This window comes from Globicephala melas, chromosome X (genome assembly GCF_963455315.2).
Source record: "Globicephala melas chromosome X, mGloMel1.2, whole genome shotgun sequence".
NCBI classification, from domain to species: domain Eukaryota; kingdom Metazoa; phylum Chordata; class Mammalia; order Artiodactyla; family Delphinidae; genus Globicephala; species Globicephala melas.
Window position 1 is genome coordinate 41,002,933 of NC_083335.1, and position 22,747 is coordinate 41,025,679.

Genomic DNA, 22,747 nt, shown 5'->3' on the forward strand with positions numbered 1-22,747 from the left:
CAGAGTACAGGATTTTCCCGGAGGGTCTCTGTAACATTCACCAAGTTAGACCATCTCCTCGACAATCAGAAAAACCTCAATAAATTCTAAATGAATTGAGGGACTTCCCTGGTGGTGCAGTGGTTCAGAATCCGCCTGCCAATGCAGGGGACACAGTTCTGAGCCAACGTCAGGAAGATCCCACATGCCGCGGAGCAAATAAGCCCGTGCGCCAGAACTACTGAGCCTGTGCTCTAGAGCCCTCGAGCCACAACTACTGAGGCTGCGTGCCGCAACTACTGAAGCCCGCGCGCCTAGAGCCCATGTTCCGCATAAAGAGAAGCCGCCGCAACAAGAAGCCCAGGCACCGCAACAAAGAGTAGCCCCCACTAGCCGCAAGTAGAGAAAGCCCGTGTGCAGCAATGAAGACCCAACGCAGCCATAAATAAAGAAATAAATATATTAAAAAATATAAAAATAGGGGCTTTGCTGGTGACCCAGTGGTTGAGAATCCGCCTGCCGATGCAGGGGACACGGGTTCATGCCCCAGTCTGGGAAGATTCCACATGCCGTGGACCGGCTGGGCCCGTGAACCATGGCTGCTGAGCCTGCGCATCCGGATCATGTGCTCCACAACGGGAGAGGCCACAACAGTGAGAGGCCCGCGTACCGCAAAAAAAAAAAAAATTAAATATAAAATAAATATAAATGAAAAAATGAAGAATTGAAATCTCACAGAGTGTTCCCTGGCCACCATGGAATCAAATTAGAAACCAGTTATAGAATGCAAAAAGAAGAATCCCTAGACACTTGGAAATGGTGGTTGAAACATCATTCCAGGTTATCATTCATACCCTTATTATAGAAGGGCTGAAGTTAGGAAGAGTTGCCTGCTGAGCTGAAAGGCATTTCAGGCTGGCCCAATAGAGAGGTCACTCTGGCTCTTTCCAACAGAGTATTGTTCAGGGCAAGGCTGGAAGGAGGGAGACAGTTCAGGAGGCTGTTACCTCAGTGCCACCTGACATTAAAGCTCCAAGTGCACTGGCAAAGGAAGTCCAGTTAGCTTGCTGGTTGTTAGTGGAATCGGTTTGGTGGCTCATTGGATTTGGGAAGCATGAGAGAGGTATTGGTGTGGTTGCTGGAAAGTCCTGAGAGAAGGCAAGATTCGGGTGCCTTCCTGGTATCTATATGACTGGTGTCCAGTCTAACCCATGGACGCATACACCTCGGTTCTTTATCAGTCCTGCTCCACTGTTTTAAAAGTTTCAGCGCAGTTGTCCTCTCCTCCCTCCTCCCTCTTTGTCCTCCTTGTCGTCCTCTGCCTCATCCTGCTCCTCCTCGATTCTTCCCCTGATAGTGCCATCTGTCGGATAAGGCTGTCCTCTCTGGGCAGGCAGAAGAGTGTCCTTTCTGAGGCTTGTGGGACTGGTCCCTTAGGCCAGGTTGGCACTTTGCCTGCCCTACCATGCTGTTAGCCTAAGACATGGTACGTGGTAAGTGGACCACAGATGTGTCTGCAAACTTGTATTTTTGCTCCTCTTTTCAGAATACAGTGATGGTGGTAGACCACCTCAAGGAAGAAAGAAAGGCTGGAGTTCTTTCCCAGGTAATTCTGGCGAGAGGTGCCCTCATTATGAACACGATGGGTGTGAGCCTCAGCCCTCACACCTCCAGGAGGATGATGGAAACGTGGTGAAGAGGGATGTCCAGGAGGACCCCGAAGTAAGACAGTAAGTGGCCAGGCAGCAGGGTTTGTACACAGCAGCCCCTGGAACTATGCACCGCTCTCACGCTCCGTGGACTTGTTTTTCTTCTCTCACTGCAAAACTGAAGCATGCTAGAAGTGAAATAATGGTTGAGCAATCCTAATTGTAGTGCTGGTGTCAAAGAGGCGAGGGTGTACAGAAGACTTTCTTAGCACTTATGGCCACTCACCGTCCTTCTCTCCACATCCCCCCTGCAGCTCTCCCTGTACCATCCGAGGCAACAAGAGAGGAGTGAAATGGCATAGTGAAGGCCACATGCATACTACTGTGTAGAGAAAGAGAAAACCTCTGGAGAGAGAAAGGGGGAGGACACACAAGATGGAACCCCAGGGAGCTGGTTCAGGGTCACAGTGAGTATCCTGAAAAATGTATGGAATGTGCAGGAGAGAAAAGGCAGGGGGAGTTGTGTTGGTCTCATGTAGAGATGCTGGTTTCTTTCACTGGGGACAGTTTGTAATCTGTCCTTTTTATTACCAGGAGTTAACAGTCTTGTTCATCTAAGGGCAGGTTCAGAGAAGCAATGTAAAGGGAACAGGCTGACCGTGAGGAGAACGGAGGAGCCTGTCTCAAAGCAAAGATGGAAACTACTGCCAAGGATATGGAGCAACTCCACATTGGAGGTCTCAGCTTGGCAAGCTGAGTGTGGGAGACGGAGGGTCGAGCCTCTGGAGACCTTGTCTGAGGGGCAAGCAGTGTGTGCGCTGGGTAGGATCTCCTGGAAATTGATAAAAGGAAGATCATCTCTGACACCTTGATTATGTGGAAGAGAGTTTGACTGGAGAGAAAGAGTACTTACGAAATCCATATTACGCACACCCGTAAGAAATCATGCCAGTGGTCCCTTCTTTACAAGCCCTTTCAAGCTCAGTAGAAGCCCGGAAAAGAAGAGGAAAAGGTTCCTCCTGCAACCTAAATTCCCTGTTGTCTGTCCTCTCTCCCATTGCTTCTTTTCATCCTTAGATTCCTTATGGGATAAAGTATGACAAAACATGGCTAATGAAGTCAATCCAGAGCCATTGCAGTGTCCCGTTCACTCCAGTGGACGTAAGAGAGGATGCCGAAGCCAGACGCGTGGGCACAGGGAAGGGGGAGAGAGAGACTTGATTCAGCAGGGTCTGCTGGCTTCTGAAACTGTTGCTGTTGCATTCAATCCCTGTAGTTCCACTTTATGCAAAATGGGGCTCAGTTCTTTGTCCAGGAAGCTAGCACTGCCTCTGCATTGATGGATGTCAGCTACAAGATTCGTGACGAGGAGAGCCGAAAGGTGTGTGTCGAGGGCGTTACGTGTACCTCATTCTGAGGAAGGAGTACAGGCCAGGGGCTGGTTGTCTTCTTTGGAACTAGAGTTCCTGGTGCTTACCCCACCTCTTCTTCCTGCAGATACCTGTCTTTGTCAGCCCCTCCGCTGTTCCCTACTCTGTGCGGGATAAGTTGAAGCCAGAAGAAATGGAGCAGCTAAAGGTAATGGAGACTCACGGCGAGTAGTGTGCCAGCGCTCAGACCCACCTCTCCTTCCTGCAGTCCCCCGTCCTGCTCGCCCCCAATTTCCCTGCCACCACCACAGCCTCAGAGCGGCTCTCTCCATCTCTCTCTCCGCAGCTGACCTTGAGCAAACGATTTGATGTCTCCCAGCAAGTTCTTGACCTGCAGAGGCTCTACGTTGACCCAGGTATGGCTGACAGCAGTAATTCTAGGGCGTGCGAGGGCAGAGGGGCCTTCCTGGAGGGAGAACTTAGGGATGGTAACGTGGGGAGGGGCTGGTGCTGGCCCCACACCCCACTCAGCCATCCTATTCCCTCCCCTCTCCTTCCTGAAGACTTGGTGGGCTATGATATTGATATATTTCTGAATCGAAGAAGCTGCATGGCTGCCACCCTGCAGGTCATCGAAAAGTATTTCCCTGAGGTAAGGCTGTAGGCCCAGTGCTGGTACTAGGGTAGGGGGTGGAAGAGATGGGGTGGAGGGCAGATTTGTCTCCAAGGTCCTAGATAGTAACCTTCACTCTACCTCTTCTTGCCCCAAAGCTGTTGTCCTTGAACTTGAGCAGCAACAAACTGTACCAGCTGGATGGCCTGTCTGACATTATACAGATGGCCCCCACGGTCAAGATCCTGAACCTCTCCAAAAATGAGGTGAGAAGAGGGAGCCAGGTCAAAGTTGGGTTGAGAGTGGGGGGTGGGGCATGTTAGTGTCCATCAGAGTGATGACAGGAGGCAGGTGAAGGTACCTGTGTGGGAGGGAGGGGTCTGGGGGTGCAGGGATCCAGATGTCCCTCTTTCCCTGGGATTCCTTTTCCCACTTCCACGCCATATTTCTCAGCTGACGTCTATGTGGGAGTTGAGCAAGATGCAAGGGCTGAAGCTTGAAGAGCTGTGGCTGCAAGGGAACCCATTGTGTGACACCTTCCCAGACCAGTCCACCTATGTAAGGTCAGTGTGAACACCCTGTCACCCTTCTTGGTGACCTTCACCCATGGGAGCCTAGACTATCTGTGACAGTGCCCCTTTGCCAAAGGTGGCAGCCCTGGTCTTCTGGGAGGATCACAGGCCCCACCTTCTGCTCTCTCTGTGCCTATCACCAGTGAGGAGTTTCCTTCCCCTGACCTGCTCACCTCTGCAGGCGCTCTGGGGTCTGTTTCCAGCTCTCTGCGCCCAGCTATATTCCAGCAAGGCCTCCCAAGAGTGTGCCCCAGGAAGCAGGACTTCTCCTCCTCACCAGGACCAGGAGCGACCAGCCTTGATTCAGATGCTGGCGCCCTGGACTGAGAAGGGTCCTCCAGTCCAGGGCCTCTTGCTGAGAGAAGCCTTCCTTCTTCGTGCTGAGATGGGGTTTGCCTCCCCCGTTCTGAGAGGAGCCCTCTTCCTCTTCCTCCAAAGGGATACCCCCTCCTTCCCCAGGTTGACATGGGGGCTTTCCTGCGTCATGCTGAGGGCTGAGGCCATGGGTGGCTGCTGTCATGACATCCATTCTGCTGGCTCAGTGCCAGGAGCTGGACCCTCCTTGGGAAAAAGCAAGGCTCCGTGAGTCAAGGGGCCAGATGTGGGCCCCCGCCAGTGATCAGAGGGCTTCCCGAGGCAGGAGTGGAAGGCAGAGGGCAGAGGTGGTAGAGGAGACCGAAGGACAGGCCTCTGAGGGGCACTTCCCATCCCTCCCTGCACACATCACATCATCCCGCCTGGTCCTTCACAGGAGCCCTGGGCAGCCTGAGACAGGTATGATTCCTCAGATAAAGAACCAACTCAGAGAGGTGCAGGGGTCATCGGGAGAGAAGACGGTGATCATCAGAGGGGGCCACGGATCCTCAACCCCATACTGAGCTGGGACCTGACCCTTTCCTCCTTCTGAGGAAGATCTGCCCCCATGGCTGCTCGGTTTCCCATGCCCAAGTCTGGCTGAGCTCACACAGGTGACAAAGTTTCAGCCAGCATCCAGTGGGCCCCCAGCCCAACATGTGCATATTTTCCCTTCCTACCTGGTGTGTCTGGGCGATTCTGGGGCAGGTGAAGAGCCGCAACAAGTGTGCCATTTCCCCTTTCTTCTCTCTTCTTCCCTGACCCCGACCATGGGAGAGCTTCTTTCCCTTCCCTTTGTTGTCTCTCTCTCCCCTGTCTCTGTGCCCCTATGTCTCTCTCATCTCTCCCTTCCTACCTTCACTCCCTTTCTGTCTTCATCCCCTCCATCTCCCTCCCTGAGCCCCACCTCACTCACCTCGCTGGCCCAGCATCCTGGGCCATCCCTGGGGGGTGTCGGGGTCTTGCCAGAGTGCTGGACCCCCAGTGAGGTAGCAGAGCCCCGGGCTCCCACTCCATCCGCTCTTCTCCCCACAGCCTTCAGTGGGGCCCTGGAGGAAGGGAGGGAGGAGAAGGAAGCCATGCAGCACGGGTTTGAAATGCTTGTCCCTGTGGCACTGGAGAAGGGAGTCCGAGTAGTCTGGGTGGGAGCTACCCAGGCGAAGGAGAGGAAGGGAGGCAGGGAAGGAATATTAAAGTGAAGGTACTGAGAGAGATGAGGAGACAGTGCCTTTCAGACAGTAAGATGACAGATGCTCAGTGCTCAACAGGCAAGTGGACCGAAAACCCTTAAAATCAGGAGCAGAGGTGGGCAAAGGGTGCTGCTGGATTGGCCAGAGCACACTGATCTCTGTTTATGGTATTACTGTTTTAACTCAAAGGAAGCATTGCAACCTTGAACTATCAACCACCTCTTCTCTATTTTTGGTTTTGGACAGGGCCATCAGAGAATGTTTCCCAAAGTTGTTACGCCTGGTAAGTGCCTACGTAAATCATTGTCTCTTACGAATGTCGGTGGCCTCTGCACCTGCCCTCAAGCCCTTTGGGTCTTGCCTAGATCACATATTAGCATCAGAACCTTAACCATTTTGGGGGACATGGACTCCTGAAAATGACATGGATATACTTGCTGGAAAAATACCCATAAATACCCACACACACAAGTTGCATATAACACTAGAGACTTCCAAGACCTCATGATGAAGACATCCACTGTAAGCTCTCTCATGGAATTTCCAGTGCCCTTTCACACCTGACCTCTGACAGTCACCCTCACACCTGACCTCTGACACTCACCCTCCTGGACCCATCTTTTTCCCCGGTAATCCAGGAACACTCCCCTGGTCTCCACTCCTGATTTCCTCTTCCCTTCTCCAGGATGGGCAGGAGTTACCCTCACCAATTAACATTGACGTTGACACTCCCTACGTAATAAAGCCCTGCAAGGTGACGAAGAGGATCAAACAACATTTAGCGAGGTGCAGGAGAGGCTTTATCAGCCACACAATCTCAAATGCCTTTTGATTCCAGGAAAGCTATAAAGGATCTGAGACACTGAAGAGTCTAATCCTGCAATTCCTGTAGCTGTAAGTACCCTTGGGAGTCTGAGCAAGGGGAGGAGGGCTAGGACAGTTGCGGCCACCTAAGCACAGGTCTGCTCATAGGACTTCTCACGTCTCATTTGAGGTCCAGACCACAGAGATCGACTGTCCTCATTACTCCCCCTCAGGTATTACTTGATCCATGACTGTGGAGACCGACAGCATCTCCTTGGTGCTTATCATGAGGAGGCCTGCTTCTCCCTGACGATTCCCTTCCACTCCGAGGATGCAGCCATGTGAGCATCACAGCCCAGACTCTGCTCCCGGGCCGTGTGGCTCCGCAGCAGGCACAGGCCAGCTCCTACATACGCCCACCACCCACTCTTCCTCTTTGTCTCCTAGAAGCACCTTGTGCAAGTACTTCAAGGACAGCAGGAATATGAAGAAGCTCAAGGACCCCCATGCGTGTGTGATGGGAAGACTGGGTGGGAAAGGGCGGTGAAGGGGTCAATCATAGGGCCCAGGGCGTGGCAGCCCCTGACCTTCGCTTGCTTCCCCTCCCCTCACAGACCTACGGGTCCAGCTGCTGAAGCACACAAAATGTGTCATTGTGCACACACTCGGTGTGTTGCCCAAGACTCAGCATGCCTTCAGCTCCTTCGTGGTGGACACGTGGTTCCAGACGGTGAGCGCCTGCTTCCTCCCTCGGGCGGGCCCAGGAAGCCGCAGGTGGGTGGGAGGTGGAGGTGGTGACTGGGTGCCTGGGCTTTTCCCTTTCAGTAGATGATGCTCTGCTTTTCTGTCAACAGGGTGTTCAAGGAAGGTGAGTGTGTGTAGACCCCCCTCCCCAGATGCTTCACTGCTCTCTCCCCCTGCCCAGGGTGTGCAGGGCAGACAGGCGTGGGGACACAGGCTGTGGAATTTGGTGGCTCTCATCCCAGATCCTTACTCTGAGAACTTGAGCCGTTACTGAACCTCTCAGTTTCCTCATTTGCAAAATGGGGTAGTAGTATCCACCTCTTGGGCGGCTGTGAAAAATGCACCCCGTGAACTTGTGTAGTGTTTGTCATGGGCCCTGTCACTGGGCGCAGACTGCTCTTATAGTTGCCCTCCCCATACCCGACACCTTGGCCCCTGTGAACAACTACCCTCTCAGCATGAATGTCCAGTCACACCCTGACTGGGGACCACCACGTGAGCATGTACAGCACGTGTGGCTCTAAGGGGTACTGTTGTTTGTTTGCTGTTGAAGTGGAAGGAAGTTCTCAGGGCTGTGTGCGTGCCTTCACCCGGATCTTCATCGCTACCCCTGCCAGCTATGCCAGGTGAGAGCCCTGTTGTGGGCGGGAATGCCCATCCCAGCCTGGGCTCAGGGGCGTGGGAATGTGGTGGCGCAGATCTTAGGTTTACTCAGAATTGTGGAAAGCCAGCAGGGAGATCCCAGGAGCAGTCTAGCCTAGTGGTTAAGAAGAACATGGGATCTGGAAGTGTGAGTCTTCATGGGCTCTGGAATCGGCCTATGGGTTCTCTCCTTGACCCAACACTCACTCGCTGTGTGACCTTAGTCAAGTCACATGACGTCTCTGTGACTCAGTGTCTTCTTCCGAGAATGGCGATCAGACCGTCCACTCCTTGGGCTGTGGTAAAGGGTAAATGCAAAATTGCCCGTGGGTTGGGGATAAACCTATAAATCGAGTGAAGGTGGTAGACAGTCTCTCCAAAGGTGGGCTTTGTGGGGAGGGGCAGAGGTACCAGTAACGGAACCTGGGATACAGACACAGCAGGGGTATGGAAGGAAACTAGTTGCTGAGTGGCAGTGGGAGCAGGATCGTTGTTTGGGGTGTGGGGTGGTCCATGTGTCCATGTCTGAGGGCTCATTTTTCCTCCAGTCTGTGCATTGTGAATGACGAACTGTTTGTGAGGGATGCCAGCCCCAGTGAGACTCAAGAGTGCGTTCTCCATCCCAATGCTTACACCCTCCTCCCTCTCCCAGGAGCAGCAGGAAATGGTGCAGGCTTTCTCCACCCTGTCTGGGATGAAACTCGAGTGGTCTCAGAAGTGAGTGCTGGGTGTGCATGGGAATGTGCGGGGGAGTGAATCATGGAAACTTGAAAGCAATTTGGAAAAATAGCTTTTTGAATATTTTACTTCCAAAAAATAAAAGTGAGCCCATGAAAAAGGTGTCATACTATTATATGTGTAAAGGTTTTTCGAGATGGTATAATGCTCAGTGACATTATCTTGTGTATGGAAAATCCAGGACAATCCACACACACACCAACCAACCAACCAACCAAGAAAACACCCTACTAGAGCTGATAACCAAGTTCACCAAAGTTGCAGGATACAAGACCAATATACAAAACTTATTTGTATTTCCGTGTACTTGCAATGAACAACCCAAAAATGAAATTAAGAAAGCAAGCCCAGTTACCATGGCCTCAAAATAGTACAATGCTTTGATACAAATGTAACAAAAGAAGTGCAAATCTCATACTCCCAAGTCTATAAAATGCTGTTGAAAAAATAAAGAAGACCTGAATAACTGGAAAGACACTCCATTTTCATGGGTTGGAAGGCAATATTATTACATTGGCAGTACTACCCAGAGCAAACTAGGTTCAATGCAGTCCCTATCAGAATCCTTCTTTGCAGCAATTGACAAGGTTATCCTAAACTTCCTATGAAAGTGCACCAAAACAATCTCGAAAGAGAACAACAAAGTTAGAAGACTCACATGTCCCAATTTCAAAACTTGCTACAAAGCCACAGTAATAAAGACTACGTGGTACTGGCCTGTGGACAGTGTATGAATCAGTGGAATAGAACTGAGAGTCCACAGATAAACCCTCACATTTATGGTCAACTGATTATCAACCTGACAGAGTGCTGAAAATATCTGATGGGAAAATAATAGTGTTTTCAACAAATGGTGCTGGGACAAGTGGGTATCCGCATGCAAACCAAAGAATTTTGACCCCTGACTCACACTCCATGTACAAACATAGCCTGAAAATGGATCAAAGTCTAAAAGTAAGAGCTAAGACTATAAAAATCTGGGAAGGAAACGTAGGTGTAAGTCTTCACAAATTAGGCAATCATTTCTTACATATGACACCAAAAGCACAAGCAACCAAAAAAAAAAGTAGATAAATTGTTGACTTCATCAAAATTAAAACCTTTTGAGCATCAAAGCACAGTATCAAAAAGGTGAAAAGCCCACCAACAGAATGGGAGAAAATATTTGCATATCACATATCTGGCAAGAATATGTGAAGAACCCTTGCAACTCAACAATACAAAGGCAAACACCCCAATTTTTTAAAAATGGGGACAGTCTCTGAATGGACATTTCTCCAAAGGAGACATATAAATGGCCAAGAAGGAAATGAGAAACTTCTCAACATCGTTAGTCATCAAGGAAATGCAAATTGAAACCACAGTGAGTTACCAGGTCACACCCACTAAGATGGTTTTAATCAGTGAAACAAATGATAACAAGTGTTGGTGAGGATGTGGAGACATTGGAATTCTCATGTGTTACTGATGGGAATATAAAAGGAAGCAGTGGTTTGGGAAAACAGTTTGGCACTTCCCCAAAATGTTAAACACAGAGTTACAATATGACCCAGTAATCCCACTCCTAAGTATCCCACCAGGAGAAATGAAAACATATGTTCACTCCAAAACTTGTTCAGGAACGTTCATAGCAGCATTATTGATAATAGCCGAAAAGTGGAAACAACCCAAATGTCCTGTAGCTGATGAATGGATGAATAAATCTTGGTACATCCATGTAGTAGAATATTATTCAGTCATAAAAAAGAATACTGTTCTGATACACATCATGACATGGATGAACCTTGAAAACATGATGCTAAGTAAAAGAAGCCAGTCACAAAATGTCAAATATTGTATGAAATGTCCAGAATCGGAAAATCCACAGGGACCAAAAGCAGATTAGTGGTTGCCAGGATCTGGGGGAAGGGGAGGAATAGGGAGTGATCACTAATGGTTAAGGAGCTTCTTTTTGGGGTGGTAAAATTACTTTGGAATTAGATAGTTGTGGTGGTTGCACAATCGTGTGAATGTACTAAAAAGCACTGATTTATATACTTTAAAATGGTGTGTGCATTGTATCTCAATAAAAGATGGTTGGAGACTTGTACTTTAGAATTTGCCATTTGTTATTTTCTGGAACATCTTTCTTGATCAGTATATATTGAATTCCCTTGTTCTTTTGAACAGCTCTACTTTTCTGTTTTGAATTCTAGTGGGCATGAATGCTAGTGATAGATGGTTTGCTTTTCACTGGGTCTTTCTTCGTCATTACACATAGTGTTCATACTGGTACATTTGTCCCAGCAAGAAAGTGGCATAGATTTAGAGGTGGCATTGCATGGTCAGCGTGACTGTACTGTGGTACTAATGGAGATCACCTGTTGTTCTCCCACTGCAGGTGCCTTCAGGACAATGAATGGAACTACACCAGAGCTGGTCAGATCTGCAGTATGCTCAAGGTGAGGTCTGGAAATCAAGTGGGTTAAAGATGAACGTTTCTGGGCCTTCAGGGAGGCCAAGAAGGTGGAGGCCGGTGGCCTGGGAATGGAACTTGGGGAGCAGGCTCTTCTGACATTCCGACTCCTTCTCTCCAGACCGAGGGCAAGATCCCAGAGGAGGCCTTCAAAGAAATCCCCTAAAAGGAGTGCTTGGATGTCATCTTTGTCTTCATCCACATCATCTTTTCTCTCCAGCCTCAGGCCACGCCCATGCCTGGAGTTGGAGGCCTGGCTGACCAAGAAGCCAAAGTTACGTTGTAGCCCAGGTAACATAGCCACCTGAAGGGTCAGCTGTTCTGTGTCTTTTCCCCACTCACGATTGCTGTTTGGTTTCATAATAAAGAGTGCTGTTGCAAGCTGTATGTTGTGTGTCCTCCATTGCTCTTCCCTGCCCCAATCATGAGCCAGTAGGTCCAGGCCTCAACGTCCCTGCCTTCATCCCTGAGGAGGAGGCACCTTCTAACCCAAACAAGTGGGTTTTTTATACACTTTTTTTCCATTTATAAAACATGAAGATTCTGCACAGAAATGGGATAATAATGGGATTTAAAGTGCATGCATCAAAACCCCTTTATGTCCCAGCTAGATGGGTTTACATATGTCATGTGTCAAGTTGGGAAATTTAAAAATACATGTAGACAATTGAAAATGGAAACACAGCATACCAAAACCTGTGTGACAGAGCAAAAGCAATGATCAGAGGAAAATCTATTAGTTGTTAGGTAAACGCAAAATAAAGCCACAATAGGATGCCACTTCACACCTACTACATTGCCTATAGCTTTTTTTTTTAAGGAACATAACAAGATGAACTTTGGTGAGGATGTGGAGAAATTGGAACTTCTGTACATTGTTGGTGGGGATACAACTGGTTTCGCTGCTGTGGAGAACAGTTTGTTGGTTCCTCACAAAATTTAACACAGAAGTACCATATGACCCAGCTACTCCACTCCTAGGTGTACACCCAAAAGAATTGAAAGAGGCGCCAAAACAAATTATTGTACGTGAATGCTCACAGCAGCATTATTCATTATATTCAAAAGGTTGAAACAACCCATCTGTCCATCAAGGGATGAGTGGATAAACAAATTGTAGTATATACACACATTGGAATATGTATTTTTGCAATGATTGAAATCCTTGTGATATGTGCTCACGGAAGTTGTCCTTCTGTTTTATCAGTGGTCAGAGAGTGACTTGACAGAGATTTCCTGAAGGGCCTGGAGCCAAAAAGGAAAGGAAAACAATATTGTCTAGTCTTTGCAGATTGGCTTCTGATCGGGGGCACTCCACCAATGCTTAGCCAGGCTGCCTCCAACTCTGCCTTAGCCTTCACCTCCTGCTTTTGAGGAGCCCAAAGGTCAGCCACATGTGCAAGCCTGGCTTCCTGTCAGACCTTCTGAGCCTGTGTCCTACCTTGTGCCTATGCATTGCACTCTGGAATCTATGCTATGCCTTCAAAACTCTTATTCCCCCAAGAATTTTCCTCATCACCCTCACCCTTTACAGGCTTTGCGGGCTCTCTGCTGCTTGACTTATCTTATTTCCCTTGCCCCAGGCAGCTATGGGTACGGTACGTTTTTAGATGTTTTTGAGAGACGCAACTGAGAAAGCCACTCCGTGCCTGGGAGGGGCAGTGGGAAGCAAAACTCATCCTCTGTGCCATTCCCTCAGAGGTCCTCCATAGAGGTCAGAAGGCACAATCACAGTTTTGGGGGAGAACAAGATCCATATTATGACCCCTGGGACCAGCCAAAAGCACCGTGAATATGGCTGCAAGTCTCATGGGAGATCCAAGAAGGAAAGAGATATGAGAACATATGTATATGTATAACTGATTCACTTTGTTATAAAGCAGAAACTAACACACCATTGTAAAGCAATTATACTCCAATAAAGATGTTAAAAAAAAGGAAACAGTTTGGGTTTAAGTGGTAGGTTACAAAAAGCAAGACAGAATATTCCTGACACGACATGATACAATGTGAAAAAAAAAACTCAGGGTATAAAACTGTATATTACAGTATGGTTCCTCAGAAGAAGATATTAATGAATGTTAATGTTTTTATGGTTCCTCAGAAGAAGATATTAATGAATGCTTATGTGTTTTATGTTTTGTTTTATTTTTAGCAGTATGCGGGCCTCTCACTGTTGTGGCCTTTCCCGTTGTGGAGCACAAGCTCCACACACACAGGCTCAGTGGCCATGGCTCACGGGTCCAGCCGCTCCGCGGCATGTGGGATCTTCCCAGACCGGGGCATGAACCCGTGTCCCCTGCATCGGCAGGCGGACTCTCAACCACTGCGCCACCAGGGAAGCCCTATGTTTTTATGTGTAATTATAAACATTAAGAAGTCAAGGCAAAGGAACGCGTGAGAGCGTCAACTATGTTTATAAATGGGTGACTGGAATGCACAATAGTTATTCGTTCAGATCTATGCTTTGCTTGTATAAAAGGATGTTTGTGTCTGGGTCAGCGTCTTCCCAGGTGCTTAGGGTGAAGCACTATACCTGTTGGCTCCTTACGCAGCATAACAAGGACAATTTATCATTGATAAGCAGATATGAGTATCTCCTCACTGATTAATAAGCTGCAACACTTTACATGACTCACCCAACATTTCCCGATCCGCAGTTTCTTACATGTAAAAATCAGGGGATAAGGCTAACCACCAGCTTAATCAAGTTATAGAACACATACTACACTCCCTAAAGGTTCCCAGTTAATCTCTTCTTCTTCCTCTGGCCCCATGCAAACTTTGATCTGCTTTCCATTTCCATATATTAGCTTTTCCTGCTCTAGAATTCCGTATAAATGGAATCACACATCCTGTACTCCTTTGTGTCTGGCTTCTTTAACTTAGCATAATTTTTTTTTTCTTGAGATCTACCCATGTTCTTGCCTTTTTATTGCTGGGTAATATACCATTGTATTGATTTGTTTACCTTTAATGTTGTTTTAATCAAGTTTCAGAAGGAAGTGAAATTCCAACCTCGTGTTCAATCAGCCATCTTCCTGGTCAGTGTTCTTTTCTTTTACAATGGATATAATTTCAACCTTTACCACTCCGTTATCTCCCTAGAGAAATACTATCTTTAGGTCTTTTCCAGCCTTTTCTCTTTTTCCTGTTCCCTCAGTACCAATCACTCCATGTGTTGCGTTTGTTCTGTCCCTTCCATGCTTACCCTGTGTTGTGACCGTCTCCTGAAGAGAAGACTTCACTGTCGAGTCAGCCCTGGACTCCTGGGTGTTTGGCTTTAACCCATACCTGGCTCTGGGTTCATCAGTGGTTTAGCCTTCCTCCCTGACCCTAGCACTGGTGGCCCCTGGCTTACCGCTGTGTTTTCCCATTCCCTCCCTCCCTCGCTCGCTCCCTCCCTCCCTCGCTCCTTCCCTTCCTTCTTTCCTTCCTTGAAGGAGAGCACTCTCCGTTTATTACATGGGAATTCTTATTTCATACTTTCCACCACAGTTATGTATTTATTATGATTGGAATATTCTGTGTATTCATTATTGGAATATTATTTTTCCATAACCACAATTATAAGATTTTTAAACTAAATATTGTAAAATACTTGCACCCTCATCATTTAAATTGTTCAGGCAGTTCTCAACCTCGTTTACACACTAGAGTCACTTGGAAAGATTGAAAAAATCACTAGCGCCAGCCTATACCCACAACAATTAAAACAGATTTGGGGGCAGACCCAAACAATCACATTTTTAAAACTCGTCATGTGATTGCAGTGTGCAACCAAGGTTGAAAACCACTATGTTAAAAGGCATCGGCTTTGGGGTTATGCTTGGCAGAAGACCTTAGGAATGCCTGCCACCTCACTTTGCTGACTTTCTACTCAGTGCTCTTTTGGGGGACCTAGTGATTCCATTAGCTTACAGTGGGGATTGGTAAACTGTGGTCCACGAGCCTGTTTCTGTATGACCTGCAAGCTAAGAATGTTTTTCCATAGTTGAATGGTTAAAATAATCCAAAGAAGAATCGTATTTCCCGGCATGTGAAAAGTATTTGAAATTCACATGTCCCTGCCTGTATATAAAGTTTTATAGGAAGACAGCCATGCTGTGTCTGTGGCAGCTTTTGCTCTACAATGCAGATCTGAGTAGCTCCATCGGAAACTGAAAGGCCTGCAAAGCCTCAAATATTGGTCATCTGGCCCTTTCCAGGAAAAGTTTTTTGAGCTCTGGCTTAAGAGCATGTGTCCTTAAAGCAAATGCACAGTAACAGCAGTAAATGGCTGATGGTCCCTTTGGCTAAGCCTGTGAAGAAAATTTACTGTAGTTACTTGCGACTTCACTGTAGGGTCCTTCCTTCGTAGTCCACTCACTCATCGTGTTCTGGGTCAAGTGTGGGAATTGAGTAAGGGACTACTATTCGCCATCACGATAGCTCGAGTCACCAGATCTAGAGTTTGATTTATTTATTTTTATGTTCTTATATTTTATTATAAATACTTATCTATATTTTATTTATTTTTACACTGATCAAATGCAACTTTGGAGTATGTTCAGATATTTCAAGATCCAAGGGATCTGTTGATCAATTAGCCACCTTCAACGATTGCTGTAGGTCAAACCAATGTGACTACCCTTCCAGCCTTGCTGCTTATTAAGGTAAACAGCACTCACCTTGAGGCAGGAGGTTAAGTGCTCCTACTGGGCCTGCAACTCCAGGACCACAACATCCCCACTGAAATGAGGGGATCTCCCATCTCATCTGTGGCCTACACAAGTCAGCCACTTCAGAACACTTCGAAGATGAAGATGCCCTCTGCACTAATGTGTTTCTCAGTGCTGTGGGGAAGGGAGCATCCTGTGAGTCCCTAACAGCATCTGTTTGGTCCACCGACACATTGACTTCAAAGGCATTTCATTCAAGTGACCACAGGCAACAATTCCTGCAACTGTTTCACCATTGTGTGCCATGGAACACCAATATTTCATCCTCTAATGTCACTTGGATCCTTACTGTCTTCAGATGCACCTACGCCAAATACCTTTTTTCAGATTCCCACTTCCTTCAGGGCCCTTGGCTTGCAACCAATTTTGGTGTCAAGTACTCTTTCAATCAAAGTTCCCACTTGCCTATGCCAGCTATTCGTTCTAATAGCTATTTTATAAAAATAAGACGCTCTTAATAAAATATATTCCATAGCTGACAAAAACTCTGTGAGGGCCAGAAAAGCCGGCTTGGATGCTATGCAGCCAGGGGAAGTCCACTCACGCTTTGGGACTGCTATAGCTGAAACACCACTGCTGCCTGTGTGCTAACTGACATGTATGCATTCCAGGCACTCTGCTGTGACTGCTCCATAAGAACCAGAGATCCCTCCCATCATACACAGTTGACCATGTCACTGAGTCATATGTGGCTCCCATGTCATTCAGTTACGCCTCCAAGTCTCAGGATGGTGCATATGCTTGAAACCACTGATATCCCATTTAGAACCCGAGCTGTAAGGGGTTCTGGTTAATGTGTACACACACACACACACACACACACACACACACACACACACACTGGTTTCATGTTTTTAGCTTTTTGGTCACTAAAGAACAGGAAAGCTTATGAGTGTTCATGTATGTCAGAAGAGTTGCCAATGGAATCCGATTCATAGTTGATTTTATAGAACGTTATAATTTTTGCTTCTGTAAATGGTATATTCCGAATGGAAATGGTACTTTCTATTTGTTACAATTATCTTGTGTATATTAGTCTTATACTCAACAAACTTATTAATCTCTATCATTAATCTTAGTTTCCTTAGCGTCTCTTGAATTTGCATGAAGGTAACAATGTTATCTTGACAGCTTTATTTTCCCTTGTACACATTTATTAATTCCCATGTGTATAGATGCATATATACATTCTGGCTCACTGTACTGCCTAGGAGATGTAGTATGATGCTAAAACAAAGTGGTCATGTAAGTCATCTTTGTCTCTCTTCTGATTTTAAAGGGAATGCTTCCAACATTTCGCTATTAAGTATGATGTTTGATGTAGTTTACCCTATTTTTAATATCTGTTGTCAGTCTAAAGAAACATCTTTCAATTTATGAATTGCTGAGAATTCCTGTTATTGTCAGTTTTACTGCTGATTGGTTGTTTCAATTTTTGTAGGCCTTTTTTTACTGAATATTTTGTGATAATCCTCCTTCCTTTATTTCACTAATGGGCTAAATTAACTTCACAGATCTCCTAATGTTAAACCAATGTGGCATGCTTGGGATTAAACACGACTTTGTCATACTGTGTTTCCTGTCTTCGCCGTGGCAGGATTTAGCTTGCTATTAATTTATGTATACGTTTTGCATTTGTGTAACTAACTGAGATTGGCTAATAATTTTGCCTTCTCGTGTATTCTTTGTCAAGAATACGTTTAATAATATTAAGATTTTCTGTTTCTTTAGCATGGAAAATCGTGTTATTCTCTGGGATTGATCTGTTTTCTCTAAATTAAATTTATCAACATATCTTTTCCATAACACTGTTGTATCTTTTGAATCTTTGCTGAAACTGAAAGTGTGGCAGCTTTTCTCATTTCAGAGTGGCTTCTCCGTGCCATATCTCTAATTTTCTTGACCCTTGTTGCCAGATGTTTCCTTATTATCTTGTCTCTCTAAAGTGCTTGCAGCTGGCATTTTTATATTGTTGTTGGTCTCTGTCATATCTGTTATCAGTTCCATTAATTTCTGTTCTTATTTTTATTATTTTTCCTTGAGAAGAGTGGAAAGACATGAGATTAATTTTTATAAAGTAAATGATCCATGAACAGGCTTTTCATCTACCACCAGGTTTTATTTTCTAATTTTTATGTTTGAATATAATGAACACTCAAGTATCCAATCCATTCATCTGTTTGGAAGAGGCCCACAGCTTTGCAGTGCTGCCACTGCCACCACGTGTATTCAGTTCCACTGTTGGCACATCAGATGATTAAGGAAGAGGTAACTGGAGCACTGAAGTAATAGGATCTCTACTATAAGTACAGCTGACCCTGGAACAACAGGGTTTGAACTGCGTGGGTGTGTTTATACATGCATTTTTTTCAACAAAGGTATAAAACATACACATGAGGAACATTGTGTACAAGACAGGTATTGTAGTGGATAGCCTATCCTTACACAGGCATAGGTGAGTGTTATTTAATAAAAAATTAATGACGTGTTAGTTTTCTTACTGTTTTATAACTGCTTTCAAAAAATTACATACCCGTACAGTACGTCTCTCTGTCTCTCTGTCTCTCTGTCTCTCTCTGTCTCTGTCTCTCTCATAATTGGAGAAACTACACACCAGCCTATCATCACCACAGGTATGTGTTTCTTTTAGTATAACAATGTTTCCAATGCTGTATTATGAAGATTACTGTGATACTGTATGCAATAAAAGTTTTATAATGATTCATTCATTAGTGTATGGTCTAGGCTTGCATGAAGAAATGGTATCTATCCCAGTAGACAACCATAAAGCAATCATATTGCTGCTTCTTCGTTATCAGTGCACGAATCCCTATACCTGTAAAAAAAATATGAATTCCTTTTCCACCCGATCTTTCTACTTTTGGTGTCTAGTGTTAGTAGTACATATAACATCTAGAATATTTTGTATCATATAAGACATTATTGATGTGTGTACTGACGGACAGACAATTCATTTTGTAAGCAGATGATGCAAACTTTCGGTATCAATAAATACAGTACAGTACTGTAAATGTATTTTCTCTTCCTTATGATTTTCTTAATAACATTTTCTTTCCTCTGGCTTACTTTATTGCAAAAATACAATATGTAACACATATAACACTCAAAATATGTGTTGATCCACTGTTTATGTTATCGGGAAGGCTTCCAGTCAACAGTAGGCTATTAGTAGTTACGTTTTGGGGGGACTCAAAAGTTATCTGCAGAGTTTTGACTGTGCAGGGGGTCGGCGTCCCCAACCCCCGTGTTGTTCAGGGGTCAAGGGTATACACGTATTTCATTTAAGAGAATAGCATACAATTTAGAAAAGAGTATGTAAAGAACATCGACTTTGAAAACATACCTGCCTGGATTCAAATCCTGCTCTGTCCCGTACTGCCCATGTGACTTTACGCAAGTACTCAATCTCTCTGCATTTCAGTTGCGTCATACAGCAGTCAGTGGTCCTGTTTGCCAAGTGTTTCCATTTCTCCCCTGTTCCAGGCCCCTGGCAGAACTGTACTTCTTGCTTTATCCCCTTGGTTTGGGCGGGGCCATAAATGTGACTAGTTCTGGATAATGGGTTTGAGTGATATGTGAAATAATTCTGGGCCACAACATATAGTTGTTGGTGTGAGACCTCCCTCCAGGCATAGGGAGCACTGTGGGGAAGTGGAGAGAAGAAAGTGGTCCGTATAGTCTTGGGAAGTCTTCCCTACATTTTCGCCAATGATAGCAGAGCTACAATAAAGACTGCTCAACCGTTAACCTCCCATCATTCCTCACTCTTCCAGGTTAGAGAGAAGAATGACATATTTAACTACAAGGTTTTGTTTTTCACTGGTTGATACTGGTCAGCCATGCTGCCTCGTCACTTACTATCTTGCTTGGATGTCCACGTGAGCATCACTTCTTAGTGATTCTCTATATTGCTGCTGCTGGGAAGTGGCCTGTTGAGACCAATAGTTGTGTCTCCTTCGGTAAATACCCCGGCATCTTGCTTTTCTTTGTAAAGTGTTCACTTGATCAATGTTCTCTGAAATTGAGAACAACACATCAATGGGCCCAGTACCAGAAGAATTCCTGGGAAAGTTCTCATGGCTAATGAAGAAATATCACTGGCTTTATAATCTAAAGAGAAATGTATCACAGTGCTAAAAAAACGCTTAGAAACTTCACTGTGTTTCCTCTTCTCAGGAAATGAGAGGTAGGCAGCATTCACAGCCAAGAAGAAAACAAGCACAGAGGAAAGGGTCTGGACCCAGGGTTTAGTCTGTGATGTTAGTCCCTGCTCTGCTTGGATCCGGTTATGTGACCTGGGACAAGTGGCTTTTCATCTCTAACTCTCTCTTCTCTGCTCGGCTCTTGGGACACAATAAAACCTACCCTGAAATCTACCCTGGTGTGATGGTTCAAGGGTCAAAGGTGACCTCCCTGCCTGACGGAAGAATTAGACATATGAAGGATAGGTCCGATGAAAAGATCCAGAATGGAGCCTGGAGAGACATAACATGGAGAATACCAAAAGCGAGGGGGAGATAATTAAAGGAGATGCAGTGAACATACCTAACACATGGTTAATGTGAGTCCCGGAAAGAACGGGAGGGAAGAGTGGAGAAGTGGTATTTGAAGAGATCTTGGTTGAGAAGTTTCCAAAAGTAACAAGATATCAACTCAGTGTAACAGTATTATTGTAATAGGAGATAAAGTATGCTTTAAGGAAAAACAGTCCTAAAATATGCATTCATTTCATCATCATGTAAGAAAAACTCGGAAAATATGTGACCAGAAGACTCAAACTCAAAGAAATGTTACAGGCTCTTCTTTGGGCAGAAGAAATATCCTCCCAGGTGGAGGCACATAGATACAGGAAAGAAAGACTAATGACATTTGTGAATACGTAGGCAAATTTAAATGAGTGTTGACTATATAACACAATGATAGTAATTTCTTCTGGGGATTTAAATACAGAGAGAAGGAAAATGCATGACAATAAATTTGGAGGGTATATGGAATCAAAGTGTCTCAAGGTCCCCTAATTGTCTGAGGAGTTTTAAAGAACTAATTAACTAACATTAGACTGAAACGGCAAAAATGTACATTGTAATCTGAAGGGTAAACACTACAAGAATGGCAAAAGAATGTTTACCTAGCCACATGAGGTAACAATTTAATAGTTATAAAATGTTAATCATTTCAAAGGAGAGGAAAGGCAAAAGAACTGAGAAGGGGCAAAAATAAACATACAGTAAGATAGTATATATAAACCAAATTACATCTACTTTTACATTAAAAATTTCAGATTAGTATTCCAAACAGAAAGACAGCTATTATCAGACTGGACAAGAAACCTTCCATCAAATGCTCCTGAAAAGAGACACATGCAAATTTTAATCATCTAGAAAAGTTGAAAATAAAAAAAATGGCAAAATGTATACCTTTTCCACAGTAACCTACAGAAAGCTTGTATAACCCTATTAGTAAAAGAAAAGGTACACTTTAAAGAAAAAAGCATCACTAGAGAAAGAAGGAGATTTCTTTGTGATAACAGGTTCAATGCAATAAGGAGATATTAATATAAAATTCTAAATTTGTATGCATGTCCTAAAATAGAGCCAAAATATGCAAAGCAAAATCTAACAGAAATAGAGCATGGTCAAATTCACAGTCACAGTGGGAAATTTTAACACAGCTCACTGAGTGATGCACAAAATGGCAGACAAAAACTCAGCTAGAGGGAGAAGGTTTCAAAATGTTACTTAAGTTAACAAATATATTTAATTGACATAGAACAATGCACATAACAACTACTCATGGAACATTCCAGAATAGATCATATGCTGGCAATAAAGCAAGCCTCAGTAAGCTTCTATGGACTAATACAATTTACCCTGACTAGTTAATGTAATAGTCAGTGGTAATGGTGGGTTTTCTGCCCCTCCCCCACCTCGTATAAATCCAAGGGATATTAGTTTACACAATCCCACGCCCACCTAGGTGACCCTCCCTACTCTCCAAATCCTAGACCTGAGAAGATCACATGACTTGTGCCTTTTTCTCAGCCAGGGGAAATAATTCACCTCAGCCATGGCCATTTCCATAAGAGGGGAGGTTTTCCACATGGAATCAGGATGGGTGTGTCAGAGCCCACCTGGCTCATTTCCTCAAGAGAGTGGGAAATAGTGAGCCTGAGCCCTCTGCATGCCTTCTCTAAAGGGGGGGTCAGCTTGTTGGGGGTCCTGTGGGTTGGGGTTAGGGAGAGAACCCAGAACCCCTCCTGCCCTGTGGGGATCTGAGGACAAGGTCTCATGCTGATCAACTCACCCATGGGGTGGCCTGAAGGCAGTGATCTGTCACCACCCTCCTCACAGGCTGCTCGTGAAGAGAATCTGTGGGTCTGGAGCTGGAGGTTTGGAGAATATCAGGAAGGGCTTCCGAAGAAGGAGAGTGCAAGCCCCAAATCACTTTGTCAGAGCCACACAAACAAGATGGAGTCCTAACAGGAAGTCCCTTCCCCAAGGGCACAGAGGAGGAGAGCCCTGGGGGCCAGAGGAGACTTAACTTCCTGTAATTACTGCCCCCTGAGTTTGCTACCAGCCTAACACCCAGGGAACTCTCTCCAACTGTACCACCCTTGCAGAGGAGGCCATCTGGAATCAGGAGGCTTAGGGGACCTTGATACTTCTGGTTACAAACACAGGGAGCTCTGTATGCCAGACTCTGGATCAGCTACACTACATTGTGTTCCTTCATTCTGCAAACCCAGATAACTCTGTATGCCAGCTGTAGACCAGACTCTGTACTTGCTACATTGCCTCTGTTCTTTCATGAATTCCTCACAAGGGGACTCTGATATCAGAATCACCAACTTTCCAAGGTTGCTGAGGCTTACTGAGGTGCTGGTGCTTGTCTAGGG

At 45.5% G+C, this 22,747-nt stretch overlaps 1 pseudogene; it reads left to right on the top strand.

Moving 5' to 3' along the window:
* Positions 1–1,190: 1,190 nt before the first annotated feature.
* On the top strand, positions 1,191–11,497 carry LOC115850385 (nuclear RNA export factor 2-like; annotated as a pseudogene).
* Positions 11,498–22,747: the final 11,250 nt, after the last annotated feature.